This window comes from Notolepis coatsorum, assembly GCF_963971535.1.
Source record: "Notolepis coatsorum genome assembly, chromosome: 5".
Classification (NCBI taxonomy): domain Eukaryota; kingdom Metazoa; phylum Chordata; class Actinopteri; order Aulopiformes; family Paralepididae; genus Notolepis; species Notolepis coatsorum.
This window is the reverse complement of record NC_140169.1, coordinates 55,892,369-55,906,600: the sequence shown is the minus strand read 5'-3', so window position 1 is coordinate 55,906,600 and position 14,232 is coordinate 55,892,369. Positions and strand designations below refer to the sequence as shown.

The window sequence follows — 14,232 nt, the reverse complement described above, 5'->3', positions numbered from 1 at the left end:
AACAGCAGAACTATCCCTTTAAAGTCTACAGAGTCCTCGGGTCAAACAGCAGAACTATCCCTTTAAAGTCTACAGAGTCCTCGGGTCAAACAGCAGAACTATCCCTTTAAAGTCTACAGAGTCCTCAGGTCAAACAGCAGAACTATCCCTTTAAAGTCTACAGAGTCCTTAGGTCAAACAGCAGAACTATCCCTTTAAAGTCTACAGAGTCCTCGGGTCAAACAGCAGAACTACCCCTTTAAAGTCTACAGAGTCCTCAGGTCAAACAGCAGAACTATCCCTTTAAAGTCTACAGAGTCCTCAGGTCAAACAGCAGAACTATCCCTTTAAAGTCTACAGAGTCCTCAGGTCAAACAGCAGAACTATCCCTTTAAAGTCTACAGAGTCCTCAGGTCAAACACCAGAACTATCCCTTTAAAGTCTACAGAGTCCTCAGGTCAAACAGCAGAACTATCCCTTTAAAGTCTACAGAGTCCTCAGGTCAAACAGCAGAACTATCCCTTTAAAGTCTACAGAGTCCTCGGGTCAAACAGCAGAACTGTCCCTTTAAAGTCTACAGAGTCCTCGGGTCAAACAGCAGAACTATCCCTTTAAAGTCTACAGAGTCCTCAGGTCAAACAGCAGAACTATCCCTTTAAAGTCTACAGAGTCCTCGGGTCAAACAGCAGAACTATCCCTTTAAAGTCTACAGAGTCCTCAGGTCAAACAGCAGAACTATCCCTTTAAAGTCTACAGAGTCCTCGGGTCAAACAGCAGAACTATCCCTTTAAAGTCTACAGAGTCCTCGGGTCAAACAGCAGAACTGTCCCTTTAAAGTCTACAGAGTCCTCGGGTCAAACAGCAGAACTATCCCTTTAAAGTCTACAGAGTCCTCATGTCAAACAGCAGAACTATCCCTTTAAAGTCTACAGAGTCCTCCGGTCAAACAGCAAAACTATCCCTTTAAAGTATACAGAGTCCTCGGGTCAAACAGCAAAACTACCCCTTTAAAGTCTACAGAGTCCTCGGGTCAAACACCAGAACTATCCCTTTAAAGTCTACAGAGTCCTCAGGTCAAACAGCAGAACTATCCCTTTAAAGTCTACAGAGTCCTCGGGTCAAACAGCAGAACTATCCCTTTAAAGTCTACAGAGTCCTCAGGTCAAACAGCAGAACTATCCCATTAAAGTCTACAGAGTCCTCGGGTCAAACAGCAGAACTACCCCTTTAAAGTCTACAGAGTCCTCAGGTCAAACAGCAGAACTATCCCTTTAAAGTCTACAGAGTCCTCAGGTCAAACAGCAGAACTATCCCTTTAAAGTCTACAGAGTCCTCCGGTCAAACAGCAAAACTATCCCTTTAAAGTCTACAGAGTCCTCGGGTCAAACAGCAGAACTACCCCTTTAAAGTCTACAGAGTCCTCGGGTCAAACAGCAGAACTACCCCTTTAAAGTCTACAGAGTCCTCAGGTCAAACAGCAGAACTACCCCTTTAAAGTCTACAGAGTCCTCAGGTCAAACAGCAGAACTATCCCTTTAAAGTCTACAGAGTCCTCAGGTCAAACAGCAGAACTATCCCTTTAAAGTCTACAGAGTCCTCAGGTCAAACAGCAGAACTATCCCTTTAAAGTCTACAGAGTCCTCGGGTCAAACAGCAGAACTACCCCTTTAAAGTCTACAGAGTCCTCAGGTCAAACAGCAGAACTATCTCTTTAAAGTCTACAGAGTCCTCAGGTCAAACAGCAGAACTATCCCTTTAAAGTCTACAGAGTCCTCAGGTCAAACAGCAGAACTATCCCTTTAAAGTCTACAGAGTCCTCAGGTCAAACACCAGAACTATCCCTTTAAAGTCTACAGAGTCCTCAGGTCAAACAGCAGAACTATCCCTTTAAAGTCTACAGAGTCCTCAGGTCAAACAGCAGAACTATCCATTTAAAGTCTACAGAGTCCTCAGGTCAAACAGCAGAACTATCCCTTTAAAGTCTACAGAGTCCTCGGGTCAAACAGCAGAACTATCCCTTTAAAGTCTACAGAGTCCTCAGGTCAAACAGCAGAACTATCCCTTTAAAGTCTACAGAGTCCTCGGGTCAAACAGCAGAACTGTCCCTTTAAAGTCTACAGAGTCCTCAGGTCAAACAGCAGAACTACCCCTTTAAAGTCTACAGAGTCCTCGGGTCAAACAGCAGAACTATCCCTTTAAAGTCTACAGAGTCCTCAGGTCAAACAGCAGAACTATCCCTTTAAAGTCTACAGAGTCCTCGGGTCAAACACCAGAACTATCCCTTTAAAGTCTACAGAGTCCTCAGGTCAAACAGCAGAACTATCCCTTTAAAGTCTACAGAGTCCTCTGGTCAAACAGCAGAACTATCCCTTTAAAGTCTACAGAGTCCTCAGGTCAAACAGCAGAACTATCCCTTTAAAGTCTACAGAGTCCTCGGGTCAAACAGCAGAACTACCCCTTTAAAGTCTACAGAGTCCTCAGGTCAAACAGCATAACTATCCCTTTAAAGTCTACAGAGTCCTCGGGTCAAACAGCAGAACTACCCCTTTAAAGTCTACAGAGTCCTCGGGTCAAACAGCAGAACTACCCCTTTAAAGTCTACAGAGTCCTCAGGTCAAACAGCAGAACTATCCCTTTAAAGTCTACAGAGTCCTCAGGTCAAACAGCAGAACTATCCCTTTAAAGTCTACAGAGTCCTCAGGTCAAACAGCAGAACTATCCCTTTAAAGTCTACAGAGTCATCGGGTCAAACAGCAGAACTATCCCTTTAAAGTCTACAGAGTCCTCAGGTCAAACAGCAGAACTATCCCTTTAAAGTCTACAGAGTCCTCGGGTCAAACAGCAGAACTACCCCTTTAAAGTCTACAGAGTCCTCAGGTCAAACAGCAGAACTATCCCTTTAAAGTCTACAGAGTCCTCAGGTCAAACAGCAGAACTATCCCTTTAAAGTCTACAGAGTCCTCAGGTCAAACAGCAGAACTATCCCTTTAAAGTCTACAGAGTCCTCAGGTCAAACACCAGAACTATCCCTTTAAAGTCTACAGAGTCCTCAGGTCAAACAGCAGAACTATCCCTTTAAAGTCTACAGAGTCCTCAGGTCAAACAGCAGAACTATCCCTTTAAAGTCTACAGAGTCCTCAGGTCAAACAGCAGAACTATCCCTTTAAAGTCTACAGAGTCCTCAGGTCAAACACCAGAACTATCCCTTTAAAGTCTACAGAGTCCTCAGGTCAAACAGCAGAACTATCCCTTTAAAGTCTACAGAGTCCTCAGGTCAAACAGCAGAACTATCCCTTTAAAGTCTACAGAGTCCTCGGGTCAAACAGCAGAACTGTCCCTTTAAAGTCTACAGAGTCCTCGGGTCAAACAGCAGAACTATCCCTTTAAAGTCTACAGAGTCCTCAGGTCAAACAGCAGAACTATCCCTTTAAAGTCTACAGAGTCCTCCGGTCAAACAGCAAAACTATCCCTTTAAAGTATACAGAGTCCTCGGGTCAAACAGCAGAACTACCCCTTTAAAGTCTACAGAGTCCTCGGGTCAAACACCAGAACTATCCCTTTAAAGTCTACAGAGTCCTCAGGTCAAACAGCAGAACTATCCCTTTAAAGTCTACAGAGTCCTCGGGTCAAACAGCAGAACTATCCCTTTAAAGTCTACAGAGTCCTCAGGTCAAACAGCAGAACTATCCCTTTAAAGTCTACAGAGTCCTCGGGTCAAACAGCAGAACTACCCCTTTAAAGTCTACAGAGTCCTCAGGTCAAACAGCAGAACTATCCCTTTAAAGTCTACAGAGTCCTCAGGTCAAACAGCAGAACTATCCCTTTAAAGTCTACAGAGTCCTCCGGTCAAACAGCAAAACTATCCCTTTAAAGTCTACAGAGTCCTCGGGTCAAACAGCAGAACTACCCCTTTAAAGTCTACAGAGTCCTCGGGTCAAACAGCAGAACTACCCCTTTAAAGTCTACAGAGTCCTCAGGTCAAACAGCAGAACTACCCCTTTAAAGTCTACAGAGTCCTCAGGTCAAACAGCAGAACTATCCCTTTAAAGTCTACAGAGTCCTCAGGTCAAACAGCAGAACTATCCCTTTAAAGTCTACAGAGTCCTCAGGTCAAACAGCAGAACTATCCCTTTAAAGTCTACAGAGTCCTCGGGTCAAACAGCAGAACTACCCCTTTAAAGTCTACAGAGTCCTCAGGTCAAACAGCAGAACTATCCCTTTAAAGTCTACAGAGTCCTCAGGTCAAACAGCAGAACTATCCCTTTAAAGTCTACAGAGTCCTCAGGTCAAACAGCAGAACTATCCCTTTAAAGTCTACAGAGTCCTCAGGTCAAACACCAGAACTATCCCTTTAAAGTCTACAGAGTCCTCAGGTCAAACAGCAGAACTATCCCTTTAAAGTCTACAGAGTCCTCAGGTCAAACAGCAGAACTATCCCTTTAAAGTCTACAGAGTCCTCAGGTCAAACAGCAGAACTATCCCTTTAAAGTCTACAGAGTCCTCAGGTCAAACAGCAGAACTATCCCTTTAAAGTCTACAGAGTCCTCAGGTCAAACAGCAGAACTATCCCTTTAAAGTCTACAGAGTCCTCGGGTCAAACAGCAGAACTGTCCCTTTAAAGTCTACAGAGTCCTCAGGTCAAACAGCAGAACTACCCCTTTAAAGTCTACAGAGTCCTCGGGTCAAACAGCAGAACTATCCCTTTAAAGTCTACAGAGTCCTCAGGTCAAACAGCAGAACTATCCCTTTAAAGTCTACAGAGTCCTCGGGTCAAACACCAGAACTATCCCTTTAAAGTCTACAGAGTCCTCAGGTCAAACAGCAGAACTATCCCTTTAAAGTCTACAGAGTCCTCAGGTCAAACAGCAGAACTATCCCTTTAAAGTCTACAGAGTCCTCGGGTCAAACAGCAGAACTACCCCTTTAAAGTCTACAGAGTCCTCAGGTCAAACAGCATAACTATCCCTTTAAAGTCTACAGAGTCCTCGGGTCAAACAGCAGAACTACCCCTTTAAAGTCTACAGAGTCCTCGGGTCAAACAGCAGAACTACCCCTTTAAAGTCTACAGAGTCCTCAGGTCAAACAGCAGAACTATCCCTTTAAAGTCTACAGAGTCCTCAGGTCAAACAGCAGAACTATCCCTTTAAAGTCTACAGAGTCCGCAGGTCAAACAGCAGAACTATCCCTTTAAAGTCTACAGAGTCCTCGGGTCAAACAGCAGAACTATCCCTTTAAAGTCTACAGAGTCCTCAGGTCAAACAGCAGAACTATCCCTTTAAAGTCTACAGAGTCCTCGGGTCAAACAGCAGAACTACCCCTTTAAAGTCTACAGAGTCCTCAGGTCAAACAGCAGAACTATCCCTTTAAAGTCTACAGAGTCCTCAGGTCAAACAGCAGAACTATCCCTTTAAAGTCTACAGAGTCCTCAGGTCAAACAGCAGAACTATCCCTTTAAAGTCTACAGAGTCCTCAGGTCAAACACCAGAACTATCCCTTTAAAGTCTACAGAGTCCTCAGGTCAAACAGCAGAACTATCCCTTTAAAGTCTACAGAGTCCTCAGGTCAAACAGCAGAACTATCCCTTTAAAGTCTACAGAGTCCTCAGGTCAAACAGCAGAACTATCCCTTTAAAGTCTACAGAGTCCTCAGGTCAAACACCAGAACTATCCCTTTAAAGTCTACAGAGTCCTCAGGTCAAACAGCAGAACTACCCCTTTAAAGTCTACAGAGTCCTCAGGTCAAACAGCAGAACTATCCCTTTAAAGTCTACAGAGTCCGCAGGTCAAACAGCAGAACTATCCCTTTAAAGTCTACAGAGTCCTCGGGTCAAACAGCAGAACTATCCCTTTAAAGTCTACAGAGTCCTCAGGTCAAACAGCAGAACTATCCCTTTAAAGTCTACAGAGTCCTCGGGTCAAACAGCAGAACTACCCCTTTAAAGTCTACAGAGTCCTCAGGTCAAACAGCAGAACTATCCCTTTAAAGTCTACAGAGTCCTCAGGTCAAACAGCAGAACTATCCCTTTAAAGTCTACAGAGTCCTCAGGTCAAACAGCAGAACTATCCCTTTAAAGTCTACAGAGTCCTCAGGTCAAACACCAGAACTATCCCTTTAAAGTCTACAGAGTCCTCAGGTCAAACAGCAGAACTATCCCTTTAAAGTCTACAGAGTCCTCAGGTCAAACAGCAGAACTATCCCTTTAAAGTCTACAGAGTCCTCAGGTCAAACAGCAGAACTATCCCTTTAAAGTCTACAGAGTCCTCAGGTCAAACACCAGAACTATCCCTTTAAAGTCTACAGAGTCCTCAGGTCAAACAGCAGAACTACCCCTTTAAAGTCTACAGAGTCCTCAGGTCAAACACCAGAACTATCCCTTTAAAGTCTACAGAGTCCTCCGGTCAAACAGCAAAACTATCCCTTTAAAGTCTACAGAGTCCTCGGGTCAAACAGCAGAACTACCCCTTTAAAGTCTACAGAGTCCTCGGGTCAAACAGCAGAACTACCCCTTTAAAGTCTACAGAGTCCTCAGGTCAAACAGCAGAACTACCCCTTTAAAGTCTACAGAGTCCTCAGGTCAAACAGCAGAACTATCCCTTTAAAGTCTACAGAGTCCTCAGGTCAAACAGCAGAACTATCCCTTTAAAGTCTACAGAGTCCTCAGGTCAAACAGCAGAACTATCCCTTTAAAGTCTACAGAGTCCTCGGGTCAAACAGCAGAACTACCCCTTTAAAGTCTACAGAGTCCTCAGGTCAAACAGCAGAACTATCCCTTTAAAGTCTACAGAGTCCTCAGGTCAAACAGCAGAACTATCCCTTTAAAGTCTACAGAGTGCTCAGGTCAAACAGCAGAACTATCCCTTTAAAGTCTACAGAGTCCTCAGGTCAAACACCAGAACTATCCCTTTAAAGTCTACAGAGTCCTCAGGTCAAACAGCAGAACTATCCCTTTAAAGTCTACAGAGTCCTCAGGTCAAACAGCAGAACTATCCCTTTAAAGTCTACAGAGTCCTCAGGTCAAACAGCAGAACTATCCCTTTAAAGTCTACAGAGTCCTCAGGTCAAACAGCAGAACTATCCCTTTAAAGTCTACAGAGTCCTCGGGTCAAACAGCAGAACTGTCCCTTTAAAGTCTACAGAGTCCTCAGGTCAAACAGCAGAACTACCCCTTTAAAGTCTACAGAGTCCTCGGGTCAAACAGCAGAACTATCCCTTTAAAGTCTACAGAGTCCTCAGGTCAAACAGCAGAACTATCCCTTTAAAGTCTACAGAGTCCTCGGGTCAAACACCAGAACTATCCCTTTAAAGTCTACAGAGTCCTCAGGTCAAACAGCAGAACTATCCCTTTAAAGTCTACAGAGTCCTCAGGTCAAACAGCAGAACTATCCCTTTAAAGTCTACAGAGTCCTCGGGTCAAACAGCAGAACTACCCCTTTAAAGTCTACAGAGTCCTCAGGTCAAACAGCATAACTATCCCTTTAAAGTCTACAGAGTCCTCGGGTCAAACAGCAGAACTACCCGTTTAAAGTCTACAGAGTCCTCGGGTCAAACAGCAGAACTACCCCTTTAAAGTCTACAGAGTCCTCAGGTCAAACAGCAGAACTATCCCTTTAAAGTCTACAGAGTCCTCAGGTCAAACAGCAGAACTATCCCTTTAAAGTCTACAGAGTCCGCAGGTCAAACAGCAGAACTATCCCTTTAAAGTCTACAGAGTCCTCGGGTCAAACAGCAGAACTATCCCTTTAAAGTCTACAGAGTCCTCAGGTCAAACAGCAGAACTATCCCTTTAAAGTCTACAGAGTCCTCGGGTCAAACAGCAGAACTACCCTTTAAAGTCTACAGAGTCCTCAGGTCAAACAGCAGAACTATCCCTTTAAAGTCTACAGAGTCCTCAGGTCAAACAGCAGAACTATCCCTTTAAAGTCTACAGAGTCCTCAGGTCAAACAGCAGAACTATCCCTTTAAAGTCTACAGAGTCCTCAGGTCAAACACCAGAACTATCCCTTTAAAGTCTACAGAGTCCTCAGGTCAAACAGCAGAACTATCCCTTTAAAGTCTACAGAGTCCTCAGGTCAAACAGCAGAACTATCCCTTTAAAGTCTACAGAGTCCTCAGGTCAAACAGCAGAACTATCCCTTTAAAGTCTACAGAGTCCTCAGGTCAAACACCAGAACTATCCCTTTAAAGTCTACAGAGTCCTCAGGTCAAACAGCAGAACTACCCCTTTAAAGTCTACAGAGTCCTCAGGTCAAACAGCAGAACTATCCCTTTAAAGTCTACAGAGTCCGCAGGTCAAACAGCAGAACTATCCCTTTAAAGTCTACAGAGTCCTCGGGTCAAACAGCAGAACTATCCCTTTAAAGTCTACAGAGTCCTCAGGTCAAACAGCAGAACTATCCCTTTAAAGTCTACAGAGTCCTCGGGTCAAACAGCAGAACTACCCCTTTAAAGTCTACAGAGTCCTCAGGTCAAACAGCAGAACTATCCCTTTAAAGTCTACAGAGTCCTCGGGTCAAACAGCAGAACTATCCCTTTAAAGTCTACAGAGTCCTCAGGTCAAACAGCAGAACTATCCCTTTAAAGTCTACAGAGTCCTCGGGTCAAACAGCAGAACTACCCCTTTAAAGTCTACAGAGTCCTCAGGTCAAACAGCATAACTATCCCTTTAAAGTCTACAGAGTCCTCGGGTCAAACAGCAGAACTACCCCTTTAAAGTCTACAGAGTCCTCGGGTCAAACAGCAGAACTACCCCTTTAAAGTCTACAGAGTCCTCAGGTCAAACAGGCAGAACTATCCCTTTAAAGTCTACAGAGTCCTCAGGTCAAACAGCAGAACTATCCCTTTAAAGTCTACAGAGTCCGCAGGTCAAACAGCAGAACTATCCCTTTAAAGTCTACAGAGTCCTCGGGTCAAACAGCAGAACTATCCCTTTAAAGTCTACAGAGTCCTCAGGTCAAACAGCAGAACTATCCCTTTAAAGTCTACAGAGTCCTCGGGTCAAACAGCAGAACTACCCCTTTAAAGTCTACAGAGTCCTCAGGTCAAACAGCAGAACTATCCCTTTAAAGTCTACAGAGTCCTCAGGTCAAACAGCAGAACTATCCCTTTAAAGTCTACAGAGTCCTCAGGTCAAACAGCAGAACTACCCCTTTAAAGTCTACAGAGTCCTCAGGTCAAACACCAGAACTATCCCTTTAAAGTCTACAGAGTCCTCAGGTCAAACAGCAGAACTATCCCTTTAAAGTCTACAGAGTCCTCAGGTCAAACAGCAGAACTATCCCTTTAAAGTCTACAGAGTCCTCGGGTCAAACAGCAGAACTATCCCTTTAAAGTCTACAGAGTCCTCAGGTCAAACAGCAGAACTATCCCTTTAAAGTCTACAGAGTCCTCCGGTCAAACAGCAGAACTGTCCCTTTAAAGTCTACAGAGTCCTCGGGTCAAACAGCAGAACTATCCCTTTAAATTCTACAGAGTCCTCCGGTCAAACAGCAGAACTATCCCTTTAAAGTCTACAGAGTCCTCAGGTCAAACACCAGAACTATCCCTTTAAAGTCTACAGAGTCCTCAGGTCAAACAGCAGAACTATCCCTTTAAAGTCTACAGAGTCCTCAGGTCAAACAGCAGAACTATCCCTTTAAAGTCTACAGAGTCCTCAGGTCAAACACCAGAACTATCCCTTTAAAGTCTACAGAGTCCTCAGGTCAAACAGCAGAACTACCCCTTTAAAGTCTACAGAGTCCTCAGGTCAAACAGCAGAACTATCCCTTTAAAGTCTACAGAGTCCTCAGGTCAAACAGCAGAACTACCCCTTTAAAGTCTACAGAGTCCTCAGGTCAAACAGCATAACTATCCCTTTAAAGTCTACAGAGTCCTCGGATCAAACAGCAGAACTACCCCTTTAAAGTCTACAGAGTCCTCGGGTCAAACAGCAGAACTACCCCTTTAAAGTCTACAGAGTCCTCAGGTCAAACAGCAGAACTATCCCTTTAAAGTCTACAGAGTCCTCAGGTCAAACAGCAGAACTATCCCTTTAAAGTCTACAGAGTCCGCAGGTCAAACAGCAGAACTATCCCTTTAAAGTCTACAGAGTCCTCGGGTCAAACAGCAGAACTATCCCTTTAAAGTCTACAGAGTCCTCAGGTCAAACAGCAGAACTATCCCTTTAAAGTCTACAGAGTCCTCGGGTCAAACAGCAGAACTACCCCTTTAAAGTCTACAGAGTCCTCAGGTCAAACAGCAGAACTATCCCTTTAAAGTCTACAGAGTCCTCAGGTCAAACAGCAGAACTATCCCTTTAAAGTCTACAGAGTCCTCAGGTCAAACAGCAGAACTATCCCTTTAAAGTCTACAGAGTCCTCAGGTCAAACACCAGAACTATCCCTTTAAAGTCTACAGAGTCCTCAGGTCAAACAGCAGAACTATCCCTTTAAAGTCTACAGAGTCCTCAGGTCAAACAGCAGAACTATCCCTTTAAAGTCTACAGAGTCCTCAGGTCAAACAGCAGAACTATCCCTTTAAAGTCTACAGAGTCCTCAGGTCAAACACCAGAACTATCCCTTTAAAGTCTACAGAGTCCTCAGGTCAAACAGCAGAACTACCCCTTTAAAGTCTACAGAGTCCTCAGGTCAAACAGCAGAACTATCCCTTTAAAGTCTACAGAGTCCGCAGGTCAAACAGCAGAACTATCCCTTTAAAGTCTACAGAGTCCTCGGGTCAAACAGCAGAACTATCCCTTTAAAGTCTACAGAGTCCTCAGGTCAAACAGCAGAACTATCCCTTTAAAGTCTACAGAGTCCTCGGGTCAAACAGCAGAACTACCCCTTTAAAGTCTACAGAGTCCTCAGGTCAAACAGCAGAACTATCCCTTTAAAGTCTACAGAGTCCTCAGGTCAAACAGCAGAACTATCCCTTTAAAGTCTACAGAGTCCTCAGGTCAAACAGCAGAACTATCCCTTTAAAGTCTACAGAGTCCTCAGGTCAAACAGCAGAACTATCCCTTTAAAGTCTACAGAGTCCTCAGGTCAAACAGCAGAACTATCCCTTTAAAGTCTACAGAGTCCTCAGGTCAAACAGCAGAACTATCCCTTTAAAGTCTACAGAGTCCTCGGGTCAAACAGCAGAACTATCCCTTTAAAGTCTACAGAGTCCTCAGGTCAAACAGCAGAACTATCCCTTTAAAGTCTACAGAGTCCTCCGGTCAAACAGCAGAACTGTCCCTTTAAAGTCTACAGAGTCCTCGGGTCAAACAGCAGAACTATCCCTTTAAATTCTACAGAGTCCTCCGGTCAAACAGCAGAACTATCCCTTTAAAGTCTACAGAGTCCTCAGGTCAAACACCAGAACTATCCCTTTAAAGTCTACAGAGTCCTCAGGTCAAACAGCAGAACTATCCCTTTAAAGTCTACAGAGTCCTCAGGTCAAACAGCAGAACTATCCCTTTAAAGTCTACAGAGTCCTCAGGTCAAACACCAGAACTATCCCTTTAAAGTCTACAGAGTCCTCAGGTCAAACAGCAGAACTACCCCTTTAAAGTCTACAGAGTCCTCAGGTCAAACAGCAGAACTATCCCTTTAAAGTCTACAGAGTCCTCAGGTCAAACAGCAGAACTACCCCTTTAAAGTCTACAGAGTCCTCAGGTCAAACAGCATAACTATCCCTTTAAAGTCTACAGAGTCCTCGGATCAAACAGCAGAACTACCCCTTTAAAGTCTACAGAGTCCTCGGGTCAAACAGCAGAACTACCCCTTTAAAGTCTACAGAGTCCTCAGGTCAAACAGCAGAACTATCCCTTTAAAGTCTACAGAGTCCTCAGGTCAAACAGCAGAACTATCCCTTTAAAGTCTACAGAGTCCGCAGGTCAAACAGCAGAACTATCCCTTTAAAGTCTACAGAGTCCTCGGGTCAAACAGCAGAACTATCCCTTTAAAGTCTACAGAGTCCTCAGGTCAAACAGCAGAACTATCCCTTTAAAGTCTACAGAGTCCTCGGGTCAAACAGCAGAACTACCCCTTTAAAGTCTACAGAGTCCTCAGGTCAAACAGCAGAACTATCCCTTTAAAGTCTACAGAGTCCTCAGGTCAAACAGCAGAACTATCCCTTTAAAGTCTACAGAGTCCTCAGGTCAAACAGCAGAACTATCCCTTTAAAGTCTACAGAGTCCTCAGGTCAAACACCAGAACTATCCCTTTAAAGTCTACAGAGTCCTCAGGTCAAACAGCAGAACTATCCCTTTAAAGTCTACAGAGTCCTCAGGTCAAACAGCAGAACTATCCCTTTAAAGTCTACAGAGTCCTCAGGTCAAACAGCAGAACTATCCCTTTAAAGTCTACAGAGTCCTCAGGTCAAACACCAGAACTATCCCTTTAAAGTCTACAGAGTCCTCAGGTCAAACAGCAGAACTACCCCTTTAAAGTCTACAGAGTCCTCAGGTCAAACAGCAGAACTATCCCTTTAAAGTCTACAGAGTCCGCAGGTCAAACAGCAGAACTATCCCTTTAAAGTCTACAGAGTCCTCGGGTCAAACAGCAGAACTATCCCTTTAAAGTCTACAGAGTCCTCAGGTCAAACAGCAGAACTATCCCTTTAAAGTCTACAGAGTCCTCGGGTCAAACAGCAGAACTACCCCTTTAAAGTCTACAGAGTCCTCAGGTCAAACAGCAGAACTATCCCTTTAAAGTCTACAGAGTCCTCAGGTCAAACAGCAGAACTATCCCTTTAAAGTCTACAGAGTCCTCAGGTCAAACAGCAGAACTATCCCTTTAAAGTCTACAGAGTCCTCAGGTCAAACACCAGAACTATCCCTTTAAAGTCTACAGAGTCCTCAGGTCAAACAGCAGAACTATCCCTTTAAAGTCTACAGAGTCCTCAGGTCAAACAGCAGAACTATCCCTTTAAAGTCTACAGAGTCCTCAGGTCAAACAGCAGAACTATCCCTTTAAAGTCTACAGAGTCCTCAGGTCAAACACCAGAACTATCCCTTTAAAGTCTACAGAGTCCTCAGGTCAAACAGCAGAACTACCCCTTTAAAGTCTACAGAGTCCTCAGGTCAAACAGCAGAACTATCCCTTTAAAGTCTACAGAGTCCTCAGGTCAAACAGCAGAACTACCCCTTTAAAGTCTACAGAGTCCTCAGGTCAAACACCAGAACTATCCCTTTAAAGTCTACAGAGTCCTCAGGTCAAACAGCAGAACTATCCCTTTAAAGTCTACAGAGTCCTCAGGTCAAACAGCAGAACTATCCCTTTAAAGTCTACAGAGTCCTCGGGTCAAACAGCAGAACTATCCCTTTAAAGTCTACAGAGTCCTCAGGTCAAACAGCAGAACTATCCCTTTAAAGTCTACAGAGTCCTCCGGTCAAACAGCAGAACTGTCCCTTTAAAGTCTACAGAGTCCTCGGGTCAAACAGCAGAACTATCCCTTTAAATTCTACAGAGTCCTCCGGTCAAACAGCAGAACTATCCCTTTAAAGTCTACAGAGTCCTCAGGTCAAACACCAGAACTATCCCTTTAAAGTCTACAGAGTCCTCAGGTCAAACAGCAGAACTACCCCTTTAAAGTCTACAGAGTCCTCAGGTCAAACAGCAGAACTATCCCTTTAAAGTCTACAGAGTCCTCAGGTCAAACAGCAGAACTACCCCTTTAAAGTCTACAGAGTCCTCAGGTCAAACACCAGAACTATCCCTTTAAAGTCTACAGAGTCCTCGGGTCAAACAGCAGAACTATCCCTTTAAAGTCTACAGAGTCCTCCGGTCAAACAGCAGAACTATCCCTTTAAAGTCTACAGAGTCCTCAGGTCAAACAGCAGAACTACCCCTTTAAAGTCTACAGAGTCCTCAGGTCAAACAGCAGAACTATCCCTTTAAAGTCTACAGAGTCCTCAGGTCAAACACCAGAACTATCCCTTTAAAGTCTACAGAGTCCTCAGGTCAAACAGCAGAACTATCCCTTTAAAGTCTACAGAGTCCTCAGGTCAAACAGCAGAACTACCCCTTTAAAGTCTACAGAGTCCTCAGGTCAAACACCAGAACTATCCCTTTAAAGTCTACAGAGTCCTCAGGTCAAACAGCAGAACTATCCCTTTAAAGTCTACAGAGTCCTCAGGTCAAACACCAGAACTATTTCTGCTGTTTGACCCGAGGACTCTGTAGACTTTAAAGGGATAACACAGCGTGACGCCAACAGACGCAAGCTGTGGCAAACTCAGGCCAAACAACCAAAAGTCTCTCAGTGTGCTTCTTTAACCCTTTCACCACAACA

General features: G+C 44.3%; 1 protein-coding gene across 1 annotated transcript in view; it reads right to left on the bottom strand.

Annotated features, from left to right (window-relative positions):
* The window catches only part of syne2a (spectrin repeat containing, nuclear envelope 2a), a gene marked incomplete at its 5' end in the record, with an annotated part of 351,160 nt that overhangs the window by 30,947 nt on the left and 305,981 nt on the right, over positions 1-14,232 (bottom strand). The window lies entirely within an intron of this gene.